General features: G+C 42.5%; 1 protein-coding gene across 1 annotated transcript in view; it reads right to left on the bottom strand.

Annotated features, from left to right (window-relative positions):
* TNK2 (tyrosine kinase non receptor 2) overlaps positions 1-16419 on the bottom strand; it is a 241147-nt gene that overhangs the window by 178132 nt on the left and 46596 nt on the right. Inside the window, exon 2 of the mRNA XM_040349625.1 lies at positions 8659-8968. The gene's annotated coding sequence lies outside the window, so the exon portion shown is untranslated. The remainder of the gene's footprint in view (positions 1-8658; positions 8969-16419) is intronic.

Raw genomic sequence — 16419 nt, 5'->3', positions numbered from 1 at the left:
AGCATTTCTGGAGAGAGATGGAGAACAGCGTTTTTTTCCTACACATTTCCTCTTCCTTGCTCCGTCGTCCTGCTCTCATCTATATGTGCTTGAAATTTTTTTTTTTTTTTTTTTTAAAGTTCAATTAAATATTTTATGAATATGCATACTCTGCAAAAAAAAAAAAAGTGAAATAAACAGAGCAGTCAGTGCACAAGCTGCATAATTTCATCTTGCATTGGTGCACAGAGTTCGCCTCAGTGGGCACACTCACTGGAATGTACTTAGGAATGCAGTTGAACTTCCTACATGCCCCAGGCATAACTCCCGTGACCTAGAAACCTTGTCAGGGTAAAACCTACAGGAAACACTCTACAGCCAGCACTCCAGCTTTTACCTTCCTGGGTTATTATAGATTTAACCTAAAATGTAATATAATGCAGCGTACAACATTAATTTTCTTTTTTTAGCTTTTCCCTTTTTTTTCCTGCTTATCCTGCCAGAATCATACCTCCTTATCTTAGGGTAAGAAAGCCTGTTCATTGTACTGTGGGTTGATTTACTAAAACTGAAGAGTGCAAAATCTGGTATAGCTGTGCATGGTCGCCAAACAGCTCCTAGCTTCAGCTTGTTCAATTAAGTTTTGACAAAAAAAACAACAACCTGGAAGCCGATTGGTTTCTATGCAGAGTTGCACCTGTTTTAGCACTCTCCACTAGTAAATCAAATCATTGTATATGGAGAAGCAGTGTTTTCAACCCAGGACAATGCATGTGCTGGGGCTAAACAACACCTCCTGCTCTACTCATTTCCATAACATAAGGGTAAGGGGGTTCTCTAATTCAGAGAGAAAACTGGGAGCAATGCTAACTGATAACAGTGCAATAGACCACAGTTTCAAAATTAAAGCAAGGATGACAGATTCCCCTCTGCTTGCTATTGTATACTGACAGCTGACACCACGGCTGTCAGAATACCCAAACAGTAAATGTATCTGATTGGATCTCTCTATTATATAGTGCAGCACTCCTCAAAACAATTGCATACATACAGTGTATGTAAATCATAGACAATTGCCAGCCATATATTATCAAAAAATATATTTGGACAAAAAAAATGCATATGCAAATAAAGCCAAAATCAATGGCCCGGATTCAGAGACGAGTTACAACGGCGTATCTCCAGATACGCCGTCGTAACTCTGAGTGTGCGGGGTCGTATCTATGCGCCCGATTCGTAGAATCAGTTACGCATAGATTTCCCTAAGATCCGACCGGCGTAAGTCTCTTACACCGTCGTATCTTAGGCTGTATATTTATGCTGGCCGATAGGTGGCGCTTCCGTAGATTTACGTGAGGAATATGCAAATTAGGTAGATACGCCGATTCAGAAACGTACGTCCGCCCGGCGCATTTTTTTACGTCGTTTGCGTAAGGCTTTTTCCGGCGTAAAGTTACCCCTCATAAAGCAGGGGTAAGTCATGTTAGGTATGGACGTCGGAAACACACGAACAGCGTCGTATTTTACGTTGTTTACGTAAGTCGTTCGCAAATAGGGCTGTACGTAAGTTACGTTCACGTCGAAAGCATTGTCAGTTTGCGGCATAATTTGGAGCATGCGCACTTGGAAACGTTCACGGACGGCGCATGCGCCGTTCGTAAAAAACGTCAAATACGTGGGGTCACAAAAAATGTGAATAAAACACGCCCACATCATCCACATTTGAATTAGGCGGGCTTACGCCGACACATTTACACTACGCCGCCGTAACTTAGGGTGCAAGTTCTTTCTGAATACGGAACTTGCGCCCTAAGTTACGGCGGCGTAATGTATCTGAGATACTTTACGCCCGCCGATAGATAAGCAATTGTATCTGAATCCGGGCCAATGTGTTTATGTGCTCCAAACCATATATAACAAAAATGTATTCAGAGTCCAAAAAGTCCCAGTGTACTAATTGTGCAATAAATTATCCAGCTACTTCAGTGTCTTGGATCAGTAATTTTCCAATGTACCAGTTACATCCACCCAAGTGCCCTACCAGATATGCCCTTACCCTGGATCTTAATATTACAAGGTCATAAACAGCATTGTGTCCCAATCAACTCCAATCTGTTTCACAGTCAAGGTCTGCTTCTGAAGACCACTTCAGGTCCCATATGCTCATAAGGAAACACAGAGAAACTCCACAATGATTATTGACTATAAAAATGAAACCAAGCGCACTTTTCTCCATCATCAGTTATTGTCGTCCCAATAGATCTTCGATAGCGGTATGTGTGCCAATATTTTAAAAATTGTATTTGTAATACTTTGCAAGGATTCTCAAATAAAATTAAAAAATAAAAATTAAATCAAGCTTGTCCAAATGCATTCACCTAGATAAAGTATTTATGCAAATAAAAGTCCACACAAGTTACTAGACCATAGACCCGATCTGTCCCACAGTGGGACAGGCTTGATGATGTCACAAGCTCCTCCCACCTGACATGTGTCCTTCCAGACTTTCTCACAAGTATTTAATGCATTAAAATAAGTAAAAATAATCTGAGCAGCTACTGGATTACTTTTACAGCCAGTGGAAGGGGTTCCCTCCCCCTCTTACCACTGCCTTTAAGCAGGCCTTCCAATTTTACCGGGGAGACCAATAAGGATGTGATCAGCAGCATCCAGTTCCTGGGACACAGTGAGAGGAAATAATGTTGTTCCCCCCACTGTGTGACGTCAGAAAGTGGAAGCAACAAGAATGTAATCACTTTCCGTTTCAGTCTTATGTTAACAAGCCATTACTGGCTTATGAAAGCATCAGATCAAACTGATATCAGATCCATTAGATGCTTTGGAGGCCAGAGGAGAGATCTGGGGTCTCACAGACCCCAGATCTCTCCATAGAGAGGACCTGCCACAGCCATGCTATCACAAGGGATGTTATTCATATTTTGTAATAGCAATAAAGTTATTTAAAAAAAGGCACTTATACACACACATATATATATATATATATATTTTTTTTTTTTTTTTTTTTTTAAAGCGCCCCTGTCACCACGTGCAAAAGCAAATGTGCGTGTTGGTCCCAAACGCATATGTAAATAGCAATCACAGCACACGTGACAGTAATTGTCAGAGCATGAGCAATAATTCTAGCTCCAGGCCACCTGTGTAAGTCTAAACTGTAAGCCTTTACAGGTTACCAGTTTAGAATTACAAAAGCATCGCCTATTTTTTGGTACCGTAGTTTGGCACCATTCCATGGGTGTACGCAATTTTACAGTCATCAGTGTATGATCCACGGAAGGCAGGAGTTGTGTCACTGGTTACAAAACCAAAAAATGCATCAACGGGTTTCGCCCCTCCTTCAGGGCGCCATCAATGACCTTTTTTTAATTGCGCAGCACACAATGTACCAGCGGTACTTCACTATTGGTTATTCTTGTATTTTCTCCCATTATGGTTGATTTACTCCAGTCCATCCCCGTGAATACCCCTAGGGAAAGCTTTTTGAGATTCCACTCCTCACACACCAGATCATTCGGATCACAGCTCTCTTGACCCCAGACTGCAAAGCTGAGGGCCCATAACCTCTGGTGAGTGGGATCACAAGAGGGGAGTGTGGCAAATGAACACTTTATCATGAATCACAGATTCCTCTTATATTCTGGAGCCCTCAGAAATGTATTGTATTTTGATAATACTATCACTGGTAATGTTTTAAGCATATTATGTAATTGTTGTTTAATATTCTGCACAAGCTGTTAAATCATACATGCCTTTTTGAGGTTTAGTACCTTTGTAATAGCTGCCACAGTTTATCCCTTTATATTCTCACTTAGCGTTTAATTCAGTACATATAGCTTGGTGTCTACAGGGGGTCCTTGAATTATGAACGAGTTGGGGACTTTCCTGTTATTTGTAATCCGGAAATATTTGTAAGTCGGGCCGTGCATGCACAGAACGGCAATTACAAACATTTCCGATGTTTTCCGATGTTCCGTCGAATGCCATTCTGCGCATGCGTGGCCAATTACGGACATTTCCGAAATTTTCCTATGTTTTCCGAGGCTCCGTCTGGCCGCGCATGCGCAGAACGGCAGATGGTCTGTGCAGAATAGCAGATGATCCGTGCAGAATGGCAGATGGTCCCCGCAGCGTCCCGTTCGTAAGTAGGAGTAGTTCGTAAGTCGGGCGTTTACTTTATAAGTCGGGACCCCCAGTATACATCATCTTTTGTATTATACTAGCCAATTGGGAATTAAATTCATTAAAGTGTATTATTTTTTTTTTTTTAATGTTGATTTGAAAAAACGCTGCACAAATATTGTGTCACACAAAAATGCAACACCCACTATTTAATTCTCTAGGGCCTCTGCTTTAAAAAAAAAAACGATATAATGTTTGGGGATTCTAAATAGTTTTATAGCAAAAAAAAAAAAATCAGATTTGTATATGTAGGAGAGCAATGTCAGAATGGGATCAGACTGGAACTGGTTAAACAGGGTTTTTGGTTTGTTGTGCTCATATTCAGGGTAGTTTCACTTTAAGAAAAAACTGTTGGATGTATAGCAACTTACTAGTAGGTAGATTCACAAAGAGTTAGGCCGGCTTATCAGTAGATAAGCCGACCTAACTCAGAATCTACGCTGACTTATGTTTAAGTGTATTCTCAATCAGAGATACACTTAAACATATCTAAGATACGACGGCTTGTGCCGTCCTATCTTAGGTTGCAATATTTCGGATGGCCGCTAGATGGCGCTTCCATTGCGCTCGGCGTAGAATATGTAAATTAGTAGATACGCCGATTCACAAGCGTACGCCCGGGCGACGCAGTACTTTTACGCCGTTTACGTTAGAGATAGGCCGCCTAAAGTTAGAGCTAGGCCCTAGTTGGAATAGTAATGTTAAGTATGGCCGCCGTTCCGAATTTTTTACGTCGTTTGCGTAATTTACGTCCACGTCGAAATCAATAGGCCCGTGCGGCGTACTTAGCCGCAATGCACACTGGGAAATGTAGGCGCCCGGCGCATGCGCAGTTAAAAAAAAAACGTCACAAACGTAAGGTCAAGATCCATTAACATAAAACACGCCCCTTTACACACATTTGAATTAGGCGCGCTTACGCCCGCCCGCTTTAGGCTACGCCCGCCGTAACTTAGCAGGCAAGTACATTGTGAATCATGTACTTGCCTCGCTAACTTACGGCGGCGTAGCTTAAATGCCTTAAGCTACGCCGCCGCAAAGTTGCGGCAACGTACCTGAATCTAGGCATAGCTTTCTGGATTTTTAGCATGATTGACAGAACTTTCTTTTTGCACTTATCAAACAGCTATAACAAAACACTTTCAGTGGTATATTTTAAGTATATTGGTAATAGGGGAGACTGTGCTTAAAAACTTTAACATAGTATGGAAGGGATTAACACCCATCAGGTAGAGCCGCGCGATTAATCATTAAAGAATCAAAATCGCGATTCTACCCCCTCCCGAACCTAAAACAGCATGTCCCTGATTCTATGCAACACGTGCAGAGTTCTCTACTCACTTATGACAGCTGGAAAAAAAAATCCAGGCAGCCTGCCAAGTTTATTCAACACCGGAGAGAAAAGTAACATTTCGTTCTTAGATCAAAGGAATGAACTTCGGTATGTAAATGAGGGCAGTTTAACCAGTTAAAGACTAAACCTTTTTCTGACACTTGTTGCTTACAAATTAAAATCTGTATTTTTTGCTAAAAGATTACTTAGAACACCCAAACATTATATATTTTTATTCAGCAGAGACCCTAGAGAATAAAATGGTAATATTTTATGTCTCACTGTATTTGTGCACCAGTCTTTTAAACACAATTTATTTGGAAAAAATACACTTTAATAAATAAAAAAAATAAACAGTAAAGTTAGCCCAATTTTATTGTATAATGTGAAAGACGTTACGCCGCGAGAATCGTGAGAAATCATGATCTTTATTCTGAGCAAAAACAGGATGATTCTTATTTTAGCCAGATTCGTGCAGCTTAACTGTCTGGGCATTTTTGTGGTCTTTGTACCATTGAAAACTTTTCTCACCCCAGAGATGCAACAGGAAAAGAGAAGATACCTCTAAAAATAAGTGGAATTCCACTCTTAGACATACAATATTTCCTCACTTATTTTTGTGGGGACAACTCTAAGTGCCGGTTCACACCAGCCGGTTCAATATCAGACATTGCATGTGATTTGCACCGCACTGCTATGCAGATCACATGCGATGCAAATTCAGACAGATTGTATGGCTGAATTTGCATTATATTCGGACCACAATTGTGCAAGACCCTTTTTTTTGCTCGTACCAGAATCTAATGACATGGGTATTCACACCCATGCCATCCGATTCCTGTCCAAATTTACAGTTCACACTGCGATAGGCAAACCGATCTGGGAGTGTCATTAACTTTCTATTGACACCCGCAGTGGTTCGCATATGGCAGTGTGAACTGACTGAGAGTTGCATGCGTTGCAGGAACCGGCACTGGAATCGCACTGGTTCCCGCATTGTGTATGTGTGAACCGACACTAAAACTTTGGATTTCCTCTCACTTTTTTTCTGTAACAGTGGTCATCATGACAAACTGAGGGTTGGAATACCCCCAGCGGACATTCTTTTCCCACGCTATACAATAATAAAAACAAAAGGCTTTGCCTAAAGATACACTTTAAATTTCACTGTTTGAAATAATATATCAAAAACTGTAAAAGAATGAATGATGCGGTCATATTTGACACAGGAGGCAGTTGCTTTGGAAGGCTACAATCACATTGCACTTAGGGCTGCATTACACTTGTGTTAGCCCTCTAAAGAGCAATCCATGATGGAATTTTTTTAGAAGACATTTGACAGGCATTGAGGAGGCATTATGTCGCCTACCCAATATCGGTTTTAAGCCCTAAAAAAAAAAAGACAGTTGGAGGAAGGGTTGCAGCTTGGGCCCATCCACTTGAACCTAGCCTGAACATGATGGGATTTATTATAAATCCTGCCGCATTACAACCGTGGTATGTGAACACTACAGTCCGTTGCCTTTGTACCTCAACTGCAAGGGTAAATAAGCCCTGGGGGCTAGATTCACATAGGTTAGCGGATCATTTACGATCTGCCGCCGCAAGTTTTTGAGGCAAGTGCTTTATTCAGAAGGCACTTGCCTGTAAATTTGCGGCGGCGTATCGTAAATCCCCCGGCGGAATTCAAATTCCGCGGGTAGGGGGCGTGTAAAATTTAAATCAGGCGCGTCCCCGCGCCGAACGAACTGCGCATGCGCCGTCCGTCAAATTTCCCAGCGTGCATTGCTCTAAATGACGTCGCTAGGACGTCAATGGTTTCAACGTGAACGTAAATTACGTCCAACCGTATTCGCGAACGACTTACGCAAACGACGTAAAAAATTCAAAATTCGACCCGGGACCGATGGCCATACTTAACATAGGATACGCCGCATATAGCAGGGGTAACTATACGCCGGAAAAAGCCGAACGCAAACGACATTAAAAAAAGCGCCAGGCGGTCGTCCGTTTCTGAATCTGCGTAACTCCTCATTTGCATATTCCTCGCGTATACAAACGGAAGCGCCACCTAGCGGCCAGCGTGAGATTGCAGCCTAAGACCTGATGGTGTAAGTCACTTACACCTGTCGGATCTTAGGGATATCTATGCGTAACCGTAATGAATCAGGCGCATAGATACGACGGCCGGACTCAGAGATACGACGGCGTATCAGGAGATACGCCGTCATATCTTCTTTCTGAATCCGGGCCTAAGTGTGTATGCATTCAGCAGGACATCGACAGACACAGCAGACAAAGGTTACTGTCATCTAATTAGTAAAATGCAGCATGTCCCAAGTGTTTTTTTTTTTTACTGGGAATTTGGTCTTTAAAGGAATATTAAAGTGTTACTAAACCAAGGTCCATGCATTCACTATATCTGGTCTCCCACAGCACACAGAACATGGAAATGCTTTTATTTTAGAAAATATAAACTGCTAAATACCTTATCTCATCAGCAGTTAGAGCAGTCTTAACTATCAATGACTGGTTATAGCTTGTAGGAAGAGTTTTCATTGTCCTATGAGGCTGCAGGACCCCTGACCCTCTGGACAGTGGCGATTGGCCCTGGGCTGATCACATGCACTCTACACCAAGGAAAAAAAAACTAGCAACACACTCCAATATCAGCATGTGCAGCTTGCTCCCTATGCTCTGTTCTATCAGCAGAGAGATTGGGGACTGTGGAAGAAAGGGGAAGAACAGAGAAGACAGGATCAAACAGCCCTTTGACACAATGCAGAGGATTAACCCACTTAGGTTCCACAATGAGTATAACAAGCAGGCTTTACTGTATATACAGACTGATTTTACAGTTGTGGGTTTAGTAACACTTTAATGTTTTTAATTATGAGCAAATGTCCATTACTAATAATGAAAAAAAGGAAATGCTTTGTAAATGCTTTATACTATATAAATATCACAGACACAAGATCAAGTTTAGTCATAAAACTCTCTAGTTTCTTATACAGATATTCCACATTGATTGTAAAAGTTGACATTCCGGTATACTTTCAGGGTGATCCTCAAATTTCCAGCAGGGTTATTTTGTTCCATAGAGTCACAATAGCAATCTGTTACAGCAGTTACTCCAAACTGTCACTTACCCCAAAACTGGTCCAGGCTGTATGTACACCTGTCTGCTGATTATCAGAGTCCCTTCATGGAAATGGTTGTCTTCTGACTGCATTAATGTGGTGCATATTAAATAATTCATTGAATTAACTGTTAGCTCCTCCAGTCAGGAGCGTCTGTTTCTTATTTTCTGAAGAACCACATCTCTTGCCACGAATACAGTTTCTGTGACATGTCTTCACAAATGATCTTGAAGCAAATGTTTGGCAGAAGGGTGAGCAATGTGACAGCGATTTTCAGTGCATCCTTGTGGTTACACACAGCATACTGGATGGAACACACCTAGAATATCAGAAGTGCACATTAACACATATTAAGCAACCATTCCCTCATAATTGTTCCACAGTCATTTTACAGCCTATGATTCTTCTGCAATATAGAACACATTACTTGACATACAAACCACACTAATTACATTGAAATGTGGTTATGTGAGGATTTCTGGAGATCACATATTATTAGGATGAACAATATAGTATTTCAGTCACTGCTTTTAAAGAACTTAGACACTTTCAGTTTTTCAAAAACAGGATATAGGTCAATCATTTTAGATGTTTGCTGGACCTGTTTAGTCTTTTACAAGAGGGAATTGCTCAATGTGTTGGGTGGTTTCATTTCTTTTTCTTTAATAAAGATGCTGCTAAAGGCGGTCCCTGAGTTACAAACAAGACAGGGACTGTAGGGTTGTTCTTAAGTAGAATCTGTTTGTAATTTGGAACAGGTAAATTTTTTAAGTATAGCTCCAGCCAAAAAATCTATTTTTAAGCTTTTTGGATAACATAGGGAAGGGTTATCACCCCTGTAACATTTGTTTTGCCGTCTGTGTCCCTGTTCAGAAGATTTCACCTCACTTTCTGTCCCAACCATTATTGGATTTTGAAAATTTTGGGTTAGTAGGGAAACAAGGATTGGTGATAAAGCATCAGTGGAGACTCCTTTTTCCAATATTACATCTTACAGGAGAGAATTTCCCTTCCAAGGGGTAGATTGCCTCTCACGTTTGTAAGTCAGGTGTTTGTAAGTAGGGGATCGCTTGTACTCTTTCTGTAGCAGGAATACGAATATGTGGCATAAGACATGCATAGTGAGTACAGTCCAGAAAATAAATACCCCTGTTTAAAAACCTTTGGATATGCCAACAACTGAACTATCATGGAAGTGAACAGCAAAAGCCCTTTGGTAAAATGGTCATTTAGACATCTGCCCAAGATTAATAAGAGGAAGCCCTGTAACGGTATGGCCCGTGGGACCCAGAGGCTCTTGAAGGATGTGGGGTACTCCTGTGTCAGCTTCACCAATGACTCTTGTGTCTAGGGTCATCCTATGTCCACTAGGGGCATAGGATGATAGGAGAGTGACTCTTTCATGTGGGGACACATACTGTTGAGGTGTTAATCGAGTCTGGCTCCTAAGATATTTCATTGTGTGAAAGTCTTTTGATGATAGATGTGTTTGGGGTTGGCAGTCTGAAAGGTCAGATGGCTGACTTTTCAGCTGTAGTGGATTAGCATGTCAATTACGTCTACAAAGGAATGTGTATTGTGTATCAGGTAAGAATAGCTTATCGCGGAGTCAGAACGTCTGGGTAAATGACTAGTAATTAGTTCATGTAGATTATCTGAATGTCATTATCTAAAGGAATGTGTATTGAGCACCCATTGTGTGATATTGTGGGTGGAGTGTGTCATTTGATTACTGCAGCATGCTTTCTAACTGTATATAAGAAAACTAAGTTTACCATTAAAGTGTCATTCTGTTTGGAACCAGAGAACAGATCTGTGTCTCGTTATTCTGGGGGGAAAGCCAAAACTTGTTCTTTTCGTTTTGGACATTGTGAATTTCGCAAATCATTTGATAATGTTCCATATAATGATCTAAAAAACGTGTACACACTAGGACTTAACCCTTCAGTGGATATGCAGTTGGCTAAATGATAGAGTGTTATGGTAAATAGGTTTCATACAAAACAGAGAACAGTCACTAGTGGTGTACCACAAGATTCTGTACTGGGTCTTGTTCTATTTAATCTGTTTATAAGTGATACAATTGAAGGTTTGGTTGGCAAGGTAAATCTTTTTGCTGATGACACAAAGGTGTGCAATAGGGTTGACTATAACATGGAACATGATTTACATTGCTTTTTAAAAATATTCACACCCCTTGAAATCTCTCACATTTTGTCATGTAAATGTATTTTATTGGGATTTTATGTGATAGACCAACACAAAGTGGCACATAATTGTGAAGTGGTAGGAAAACGATAAATGTTTTTTTTTTTTTTTTTAAATAAATATGTGAAAAGTGTATTTATTTGTATTCAGCCCCCCTGAGTCAATACTTTGAAGAACGACCTTTCGCTGAAATTACAGCTGCAAGTCTTTTTGGGGATGTCTCTACCAGCTTTGTATATCTAGAGAGTGACATTTTTGCAATTTTCATGTCTTGCCATAGAGTCTCAATTGGATTTAGGTCTGGACTTTCACTGGGCCATTCCAAATCTTAAATATGCTTTAATTGAAACCATTCCATTGTAGCTCTGGCTGTATGTTTAGGGTCATTGTCCTGCTGGAAGGTGAACCTTCACCCCATTATCAAGTCTTTTGCAGGCTCAAACAAGTTTTCTTTCAAGGTTGCCCTGTATTTGGCTCCAATAATTTTTCCTGTCCCTGAAGAAAAGCATCCCAACTTGATGCTGCCACCACCATGTTTCACAGTATGGATTGTGTGTTCAGGGTGATGTGCAGTGTTAGTTTTCTGCTGCACATAAGCGTGGGGTTGCATGAGCGCTGCCGGCACTAGGGAGCTACAGTTCATTGAGGAAACCATGAATGCCAACATGTACTGTGACACACTGAAGCAGAGCATGATCCCCTCCCTTCAGAGACTGGGCCGCAGGGCAGTATTTCAACAAGATAAGGACCCCAAACACACCTCCAAGATGACCACTGCCTTGCTAAAGAATCTGAGGGTAGAGGTGATGGACTGGGCAAGCATGTCTGTAGACCTAAACCCACTTGAGCATCTGTGGGGCATACTCAAATGCAGGGGTGTCAAACTCAATTTCATTGTGGGCCGCATGAGCATTATGACTGTCCTCAAAAGGGCCGGTTGTATCTGTAAGATTAGATGTCCAGCGCATCTCCTTCCCTTTACATTAGATGTCAAGAGCCACCCCACCATCAGAAGTTAAGTCCCCCACTCTCCCTTACATCACAGTGCACCCCCCTTTCCTTATGCTGCTGCTGGGAAGAAGCTGTATGCAGTGCTTGAAAGCAGAAAGTAAGGGTCTGGAGGAGGACCAGAGGAGGGGTGGAGGTGTGATGGCTACATGAAATGGCCTCGAGGGCCGGATTCGGCCCGCGGGCCTTGTGTAAGACACCTTTGCTCAAATGGAAGGTCTCTAATATTCACCAGCTTCATATTGTCGTCATGGAGGAGTGGAAGAGAAACTAGTGGCAACCTGTGAAGCTCTGGTGAATTCCATGTCCAAGAGGGTTAAGGCAGTGCTGGAAAATAATGGTGGCCACACAAAGTATTGGCACTTTGGGCCCAATTTGGACATTTTCACTTAGGGGTGTACTCATTTTTGTTGCCAGTGGTTTAGACATTAATAGCTGTGTTGAGTTATTTTGAGGGGACAGCAAATTTACACTGTTATACAAGCTGTACACTCTCTACTTTAAGTTGTAGCAAAGTGTCATTTCATCAGTGTTGTCACATGAAAAGATATAATAAAATATTTACAAAAATGTGAGGGGTGTACTCACTTTTGTGAGATACTGTACATATAGGAGCTGCCATTGCTCAATTGTTTGTGAAGGTGCATTATCGGATATCTGAACAACAATATTGCATATACGTTTCCTGGATTGGTGACATACAAGTTACAGAACAAAGAATCAGGCAAACATTCAGGACCAAGCACTTTTACAACCAAGAATAAGCATTTCCCATACTTCTATTCTCGAATGTCACTTTTAATATGTGCCTTATAGGTTATAAATCCAGCATTACATAAAGCAACCATACAATCTATGCAAACTGGCAGTGTTCTGCCTCAAAGAAAGAAAACTATGATTTAATGTCATACTGTACTTTGTGAATCCATGGGGCGATGGTGTGGCAGATGACCTAACAGGGAAATCTCAACATTTAGCTGTACAATCCTCTGCCAGGCCAATTATCAATGCGTGACTTGTGTATGAGGATGCACCATAAAGCAAAGGGGAAGCACCAGAAAGAAAGAGCCCCCTATTTCTCATCACACACCCACATTGTTTTCCATAAATAATAGGCCAATGTTACGGCATTGAGTTTGCTCAGTCAGGAAAGGCAGGTGGGAGTATAAAGTAGTGTACACTGATCATACAGTGAGCGGAAATAAAAAGAAAGAGGGAAAAGTTGAATTGCATCTCTGAAAGAAAACAAAGCAACATGAATAGGACAACATATGTTTAAGGTATGTTCAAAGTTGTCTAGTCGGGGCTCTAAAGTGCTCTGCAATAACGTCACAGTATAACATTGTGCTATGCACAAATGATGCATACTTCCTCACAGAATCCCAGGCATTGTGTTTTTATTAATACAAGCTACATAGCACAATAGGGCATTGATAGATAGCTGTGACTGTATAAACTGTGCTGAACAATTACAGTCAAAATTAATTCAGCAAAATAAAGACATTAATATTGTAGAGCTATGCTAGGTGAAACACATGAACCAAAGCTGACAATATATTACCAAAAGTATTGGGACGCCTGCCTTTACACAACCATGAACGTTAATGGCATCCCAGTCTTTGTTCGTAGTGTTCAATATTGAGTTGGCCCACCCATTTGTGAGGTCAGGCACTGATGGTTACGAAGGCCTGGCTCGCAGTCTCCACTCTAGTTCATCCCAAAGGTGTTTTATCGGGTTGAGGTCAGGAAACTGTGCAGGCCAGTCAAGTTCCTCCACCCCAAAATTCGCTCATCCATGTTTGTGCACTGGTGCGCAGTCATGTTGGTACAGGAAGGGGTCACCCCCAAACTGTACCCACAGTGTTGGGAGCATGAAACTGTCCAAAAATTTCTTGGTATGTGGACGCCTTAAGAGTTCTCCTCACTGGAATGAAATAGCCAAGCCCAGCCCCTGAAAAACAAACCCAACAACATAACCCCACCACCAAATGATTTGAACCAGTGCGCAAAGCAAGGTCAATAAAGACATGGATGAGCGAGTTTGGGGTGGAGGAACTTGGCTGGCCTCAACCCGATAGAACCCCTTTTGGATGAAGTAGAACGAAGACTGCGAGCCAGGCCTTCTTGTTCACATCAGTGCCTGACCTCACGAATGCACTGCTGGAAGAATGGTAAAACATTCCCGTAGACACACTTCTAAGCCTTTTGAACAGCCTTCTAAGAAGAGTTTAAGCTGTTAGGCTACTTTCACACTGACCCACGGCCGCGTTGGTGGTAAAACTAAAACTAGCGACGATTTGCTGTCGTTCTAGCAGCGTTTTTTGTCCGCTAGTGTGGCACTTTTAAACCCCGCTAGCGGCTGAAAAAAGGGTTAAAGTGCCTGTGTTGCAGCGCTTCAGAAGCACTTTTTAGGCGCTTTAGAAACACTGTCCATTCATTCCAATGGCAAGGGAAGTTTAGAAACGCTGTATACACCGCTCCAAAGATGCTGCTTGCAGGACTACTTATCCCATCCCGCAAGCACACCGCCCCATTGTGAAAGCACTCTGCCTTTCACACTGAGGAGGCATGTAAGGCCGTTTTCAGGTGCTTAACCGGTGCTATTTTTAGTGATAAAATGCCTTTAGTGTGAAAGTAGCCTTATACTGCAAAGGCCAGGCCAACTGAATATTGAACCCTAGAGGCTACGACTGGGATGTCATTAAAGTTTGGGTGTGTGTAAATGCAGGTGCCCCAAAACTTTTGGTAATAATGTTACAATCTGAAAACCCTCTTTAGATCTACCAACCACTATGCAATGCAGGGGCCTGAATGAATCATTTAGATAGATTCTCAAAATTCCACAGTTTTGGCAAATCTAAAGGAAATTTTACAGGGACTGTAATGCCAGATTGTACCAATACACAGAAGAAACGAATAACCCACATTCCCGAAATTCTAGCACTGCATATATAATAATTGGTTTCCTAAAGCTGGTCATACTGGTTTCGATCTCCCCTAAACCAGGCATCACTAAATGGTGGACCGCGGTCCGGACAGACCATGGCCACGCGACTTAGGGTCCTTTCACACGAGCGGACCGTTCGTCCGTTCATTACAAGTCCGTTAACGGACTTGTAATGAATCCCTATGGGATCGCGCCTGTTAGCGGATGGAGCATCCGCTAGCGTCCGCGTCTGTCGGGATCCGCTTTTGTGAACGGAAGAAACCCTATTTTTCTTCCGTTCGGCGGAACGGATCGGATGCAGACGGACAGACGGTCCGTCTGCATCCGATCCCCCATAGGGGAGAGCGGAGCAGAGACAGGGCAGTCTCTGCACTGTGTGCGGGGACCGCCCTATCCGCCGACAGCTCATCGGGGATCCCTGCTGAGCTTTGGCGGACACACGGAGCGGACACAGAAACGGTCCGCTCCGTGTGAAAGGACCCTTAGCAGCCAGAGTGGACTCCTCTGCCGTTGTTGCTGCTTTTAAAACTCCCACTCCATATGTAGACCTGTCATATCTCCCTCCATCTTCCCTGCTAGGAGTTTAACAGTAACAGCAGGCAGCCAAGTACATACAGAAGAAAATCTAACCCTGCCGTGCTGTGTATAAGTAGGACTGTGAGGGGGAAGGAGCTGTAACTGCAGTGGGGACTATGGTTTAAGGGGGGGCTGTTATGTGAGGGGCGGAGCTGTGATTGCAAAGGGGGCAGGAATATGAGGAAGGAGGGAGCAGTGAAGTGGGGAGCTGTGATTGCAAAGGGGACTGTGATGTGAGGGGGGCTCTGTGATTGCAGCGGGGACTGTGATATGAGAAGTGTGGGGGAGGTGTGACTGCAAGGGGGACTATGATGTGAGGAAGGAGGGAGATGTGATTGCAAGGGGGACTGTGATGTGAGAGGGGGCTGTGATTGCAAGGGGGGCTGTAAGATGAGGAGGGTGGGGGGGGTGTGACTGCAAGGGGGACTGTGATGTGAGGAAGTGGGAAGCTGTGATTTGTGCGGGCGGGGGGTCTGTGATTTCAAGAGGAGTGTGGGGATTGTGATGCGAGGAAGGGGGAGCTGTAATTGCAAGGGGGCTGTGATATGAAAGAGGGGACTGAGGACACTGATGTAAAGGGGGTTGTGATGTAAAGGGGGAGGGGGCAGGACTGTAATGTGAAGGGCCTGAGTCATAGAAAGAGACAGAAATAAAATGTTACTGACCGGATTTCTTTGAATTTTAATTCAGTACCCCGACCTAAACAATCCATTTTATCTGAATACAATCAGGCAAGTATAATATAGTTATTAGCAGATCTACAAATAACTGTAGAATTAGACAGTAACTAAAAAAAATGTATAAAATTGTGGCAAAAGATTAGGACCGCAGTTGTGGACATCTATCTGTTGCTCTGAAAAGAAAGACAAACAAAACACATCAGCAGGACACAAAGATGCTTGTATGGGTCAATGTTTTATGTGCTCATTGGCTTACAATTTCTTCCTTCTTGTGGAGCTTATGAACTGAGAGTCGTGCATTTATGGCACTTGCATATTAACATCGCTAATGCCGCGTACACATGATCGAAA

The sequence above is a fragment of the Rana temporaria genome, chromosome 4 (assembly GCF_905171775.1).
Source record: "Rana temporaria chromosome 4, aRanTem1.1, whole genome shotgun sequence".
NCBI lineage: Eukaryota > Metazoa > Chordata > Amphibia > Anura > Ranidae > Rana > Rana temporaria.
The sequence above is the reverse complement of the archived record's forward strand: the minus strand, read 5'-3'. Positions and strand labels throughout refer to the sequence as shown.